Source organism: Oncorhynchus nerka, linkage group LG11, assembly GCF_034236695.1.
Source record: "Oncorhynchus nerka isolate Pitt River linkage group LG11, Oner_Uvic_2.0, whole genome shotgun sequence".
Taxonomy (NCBI): domain Eukaryota; kingdom Metazoa; phylum Chordata; class Actinopteri; order Salmoniformes; family Salmonidae; genus Oncorhynchus; species Oncorhynchus nerka.
The window spans coordinates 26,942,462-26,948,461 of NC_088406.1; the positions used below are offsets into that span (position 1 = coordinate 26,942,462).

General features: G+C 44.8%; 1 pseudogene; it reads right to left on the reverse strand.

Annotated features, from left to right (window-relative positions):
• Positions 1-3,796: 3,796 nt before the first annotated feature.
• On the reverse strand, positions 3,797-5,475 carry LOC135573913 (class A basic helix-loop-helix protein 9-like; annotated as a pseudogene).
• Between the last annotated feature and the right edge of the window lie 525 nt (positions 5,476-6,000).

Below are 6,000 nucleotides of genomic sequence, written 5' to 3' on the forward strand. Positions count from 1 at the left end.
TAACATGATAGCCTCTCTAATCTTTACAGGAATGTGGTTCTGAATATAAACAGCAACACCTCCACCCCTGGCATTTCTGTCTTTTCTGTAAATGTTATAACATTGTATTGCTACCACTGTATCATCAAAGGTATTGTCTAAGTGAGTTTCAGAGAGTCAGAATATGAATGTCATCTGTTACTAAAAAGTTATTCATTTCATTAACCTTGTTATTTAAGCTAGAGATGTTAACGTGTTTTGTTTCGAAAAGGTATTGAAATTGTCAACAAAAGTTACACCCATTGAGCTGCAATAATCACATAGCCAGTTGTAAAGAGAACAAATCCTGCTAAATGTTCATGTTACTGTCACGACTTCCGCTGAAGTCTGTACCTCTTCTTGTTCGGGCGTCGGTCGGCGTCACCGGCCATCTAGCCATCGTCGATCCACCTTTCATTTTCCATTTGTTTTGTCTTGTCTTCCCACACACCTGGTTCCAATTCCATAATTACATGTTGTGTATTTAACCCTCTGTTTCCCCCATGTCCTTGTCCGGAAATGTTTATTGTAAGTGTATGTGCACATTATTGCTGGCGTGCGAAGGGGTTTTGTCCCATTGTATCTATTGTTTTTGTTCACAGAGATTTTTTATTATTAAACTGCGTTGTAACACAGTCTTTGCTCTCCTGCGCCTGACTTCTCTGCCGCCAGTACGCACTCCTTACAGTTACACTCAATGCCACGATTCAGAGAGGGCGCAGGGCCAGATATGATGGGTCTTTTGTTATTGTCTAGCAGAGAGTCAATCAGCTCTTTGAAATCCAGTTTCAGCTGTTCAGAGCTGCCCTTCATGATGTCATTAAAACCCACATGGACTACGATAGAATCGATGTCCATGTTCTGGCATAGTACATTCGGGAGCAGCTTAGTTATGTTTTTTACTCGAGCTCCGGGATAGGGAATTGTTTTTGCACCAGGAACAGTTACATTTCTTACCATGATGCTGCCCAAGGACGAAGACATCCACCCACGTCCACATTTCATAACATGGTGCAGGCCTCCGACAGACGGAGAAACCCGCTCGATCCAGAGCAGGGACAGGAGGTTGCTGACGTTGTAGGGGAAGGAGTAGGAGTAGGCTCAGTGGCCGCAGACACAGGCTCTTTACCCAGAGCCACAAAGGTGCAGGAAGGCTCCAGGGCATTATTATTCACAATACCAGGATATGTATATTTATATTAGGTTCAGTATGAGCTGACAGCACTACTAATGCTGTGTGAGGCGAGGCTCTGAGAGGGGACATGGCATTATGGCTGTGTCTGAGAGCCACGGGTCGATGGGTTCGTTGGGCGGCCTCAACTTTATGCTGTAATTTTATCACAGGTGAAGGATTCAGAACGGGACAGAGGGAGTGAGTGGCCGTCCGGCAGGCAGACAAGTAGGAGCTGGAAGGCACAGTGAAAAATTGCTTCCCGTCTCCCACTGGTCAGGACTGGACTAGCGATCCAGTGGAGAGCGGGCAGTGGAGAGGAGAGAATGAGACAATCGTCTAGGACGGGTGTTTTTTCTGCACTCCTTTTCCCAAGTGTAACTGCCATACTCCACAGCATTAATCAGGGCTGGGGTGACAGTGACAGGGAGCCAGCCAACACAACTGCTGATCTGTCACTGCGGAGAGGCAAATGACAGCGATGACTTTGAGCATCCTGCAGGAAGGACAGACACAGACACTACACACCATTCGACTGTTAAAAAGGACATTCCCTCCCCTCTGAAGGCTCTCACTCTGACTGCATAACAGAAGAGATGGGAAGTACCATGGACATTGTGTCTCTCAGCCTGGAATTCACATTAAGCAACATTCACATTTGACCAAAATGACTCCATATGAAGGAGTACTTCAAATGTAGGTATTTTGGTTTGTCAATATTTCAGTTTTAAATCTGAAATGAAATACCCCCCCCCCATTCAACACAAGGCCTGTTTTTTTCCCTGTGGCACTGTTGAGTCTGCTTTCTTACCTGAGGTGCGTTCAACAAGGGAAATAGTTTGCGAACGTTGGGCAACGTTAGCTTACATATTCCATTTGTTTTGTGTTAGCCACGACCGTTCGAGAAGATAGTGTGTTTCTGGTCTAATCTGCCGCTAAAAATAATCAAGTGGCCATGTAGACTTTATACTATATTCAGTTGGAATAGCTAAGTCGTTTTCAGTTTTAATACTGTTGCTAAAAAGCCACAGTAATCCTTACAAAAAGTAGATGTTTGATGTTTTACTGTAACATTTTGGAATGTTGATTCAAATTGTTACTCTGGTAACATGTTCGCTGCAAACAGGTTTGTTGCAAAATATCTGTAGGTATGAGTGTTCATAGCCTTACAGGTATGGGGTTGCTTGGGCAACAGTCATTTTGCAGGGTCACCCTTCCAAAACTTGTGCTGTTGATATGAGTGAAGCCTTGGTGGGTGACAGAGGAAAGGGCAACACCAATGTAGAACTGTAAAAGTAAACCAACTGATCAGATTACTCAAAATCACCATGGTAACAGTGAAACCGCATCCTCCATATCTGTATCTATAACGCTACACAACATTTTCAGGATTCAGACTTATATGAACTGTACAGTAGTAGGTATGAATGATGTGACTGCCCTCTGGGAGGCACTAACAGTACAAACTAAATGGTTGATCAGGTTTTTGTACTAGAGATAATGTAAGTGTCCATGCTTGTCAAGTCATGTTATGGAGACATACTAAATTACAGCTCATATATAAAAGGGCACACAAGTTCACAGTTTAGGTCTGCCTGTCTGTCTGGGTAATACAGTGTTTCACATCCCTAGGAAACGGGAGGGTGAGAAGGGGGGAGAGGAGGGAACTAGGAAGGGAGTACGGCCCTTGGCCCTAGTAGACTAAAGCCCTTTGCCTCTGTTCCTCTTCCTACTCAATTTGCTTCCTGATTTGTCTTGCTTTTAGTGGAATCAGTTTGCTATGATCCTGACTACAACCTACTGTATTCCTGCCCCTGATCACGTCTCTCCCATGGCCTGTTTCCTCTGTTTGCACACCTCAGGCATTCATTCACCAGTGAGTTTCCTTGCTTTGTGACAAGAGAAGGCATGCTGCCAATTGCTCATCCACTCACAAACACTTAGAGGTCAGAGACTTTACTGCACAGGCCTTCCTGAATCAGGGATGTAAAGGACCTGTATAGTTGTACCATAAACACCTCCCTCTATCACTCTATCCTACTACACACAAAAGCACACACCCAGGCACGCACACACACACACGTACGCACGCACCCACACACACACACACACACTTTTGCCATTTTCTGGTGAGAATCAGAAATGGGGGCATTTGATTTGCTCAAAACAGCTTAGTTCATGGTAAATTACATTGCAAGGATGTCTACATCCAAAATTACTTCATTCATATAATTTCAAGTTGAATGACAGTCCTTGACCGAAAAAGAATGCGGTTGGCAATGCTAATTATAGGATGAGAGACCGAGTGTGACATTCAATGTCTCGGAGAAGAGCCAAGGAGGTGTATTGTAACCTACTCATTTCAAAGGAGAGAAGCAGGGGTAAAAAACCAACCATGCAAATAATTATCAATAAGTTCAAACTGTATAAGTAATCATGGAAAATAACTATCTTATGTTAGAAATATTGATTGTAATGCCTCTATTCATTTTCAAAGAAGTATGGGGGATTCATAATGTTCAGAACATGATTTATTCTCTTTAATATTACATAATTATCTTTCAATTCTTACAAAAATACAAATTGCATAGGCACAATTCTGACACTTTTATAATAATAAGTTGCTTTCTGAGATGTGTGCTGCCGGGGAAGGAAGCACTATGATTCTCTCATTAAGAAAACAGTCATCTTTCTCATGCTCTGTTTTAAGACTAAACTCATACAGCTCATTCAGTAGCTATTTTTATTACATTATATTCTGAATTACAAACACATGTTGAAATGTTAAACACATTCCTTTCACTTTTAGAGACTATTGGATGTAAAACGTATACTGTATTCTACAAACCTCTGCTGTAACATTTCATTTCAACAATACTTTTGTCAATCTGTTTAAACAAGTGTAAGACATTATTAAGAAATCCACTTGCAAAGCCAAATAGCCTAAGCCATCATTGCAATCCCATACATACAGTACATATATAGACATATACACACATCAGCTTCACTCTGTTTGACATCATTGTAGACATTAACGTTGGTGCCCTCCAGTAGAGCTCATGTCTTGGGTTCACCCAGAGTTAGTACATTGTAAGGAACTGTTGGTAGCCAGCTGATCCTTGCAGGTAACCCGGCTGCCACTTGAAGGGCACGGCAGGATAGGAGTCTGAGAAGCTGTCAGTGTGGTACGGATGACAGGTGGCCCTCATTCCAAATGGGTACCCTGACCCCCATCTCCACTCACAGCTGCTGAAGTACAGGGGGTTGCTCAAGTCCTCTTGAGGGTGTGAGGGTGTGTAGAGCTGGGTCCCAGTGGGGGAGAAGTGGGCATAGGATGGGGAGGGCAAGCACGATGGGCTGGGGTGTCCCCCTCCTGAGGTGTCTGTATAGAGCTGGAGCTCTGGAAGCAGAGTGATGGGAGACTTGTGGGCACCGTGATCCAGCCGGGACTGCTGGTGGTGTTGAGGCTTACACTGCAGACAGTAGGTCTCCACCGGGGTCTGGAGGCCCCTGTCTCTCTCCCTGTCCTTCCCCAGGTCCAGCATGGCCTCTCCAATCCCAGCCGAGGGCTGCTCTCTGAGGCATTCTGTGTGGGTGCAGGGTGTCTGTCCTCCTGACAGGGTGCTATGGCTGGGGTGGGAGAGCAGGAAGCCTGTCAGCGAAGAGATGTGATTGATGGCATGCCTCAGAGTGGCAACCTTGGACAGCCGTTTGCCATTGAGGTCATGTTTGCTTGGAGCGGACGGGGCGACTGGGTCTCTTCTCATCCTGGCAGCTGCCGGCCATGCCCCCCTCGCTCTCTGGAGAACACTTCTTTGAAACAGCCTCACTGTCCTCGCTGCCACTGTCCTCCTCTTCCTCCTCCAAACCCAGCAGACTCCCCTCTTGCTCCTCCTCAGAGAACTCTGACTGTAAGAATGGCGTGGCTGCTCATGGCTGGCCTGGTGCCCCCACTCCCCCTGTGTACTGTACTCTGAGAAGACAGGCTCAGGTCTGTCACTGGTGCCTCATTCTGCAGACACTGCAGATGTTTATCTTCCAAGCTGAAGTAAAACTAGTGAAGTTCCAAGTTCCTGTCCTATCCTACGTGACTCCAATGCTCGGCAGACAGTGTTCAGCCATACCTCAAGCCCAAATCTTTCTACTGTCTCTTAGCTCCTTTCAGTGACTCAGTCCATACCTCTGGCTGGCTCTGACAGGCAAGAGGAGCTTTTAAAGACTTGTCTTTTTGTATGTGTCACATTGTAGGAAGGTCTGCCTAAAAGCAAAGTTTTATTCTGTTTACAAGGGCCCTGGAGGCAAACAGGAGAAAGATTAGTCAACTTTCCCTAAAGACTGTTATGCCCATGTCTTCATATCTTATCAATGTTTACCCATAACAACCTTCTCAGTCACAATGACATCAGTGTTAGACTTTACCCTCTCTTTTCCCTGATTCCTATTACTCACATTTCTTTCTTTGGCCCCTTGGTTTGATTGCAGACGAGGATCCTCGCAAAATGGTCCTCGTCTGAGATCTGAAGGGGGGGGGGGATAAAAAACATATGAAACATTCCACAATCATCTTTGTAAATAAAACTGTCCATCTGCTGCCATAATTATCTTTTTTATCAACGTTATTTTCATCCATCATTCTCCCTCACTTTTTACGTCATCAGCCACCACTAGTTTGATGTCATCTTAGCAGAATGATCCCAGGAGAATATGAAGAATCTACTTGGTTAGCCACGTCCTGGACTAACAGAGTCCTTTGGGTGAGAGGAAATGAAAGGGAGGATGTAGGACCTGTACAGGTAGAGTGTCTGATGAAC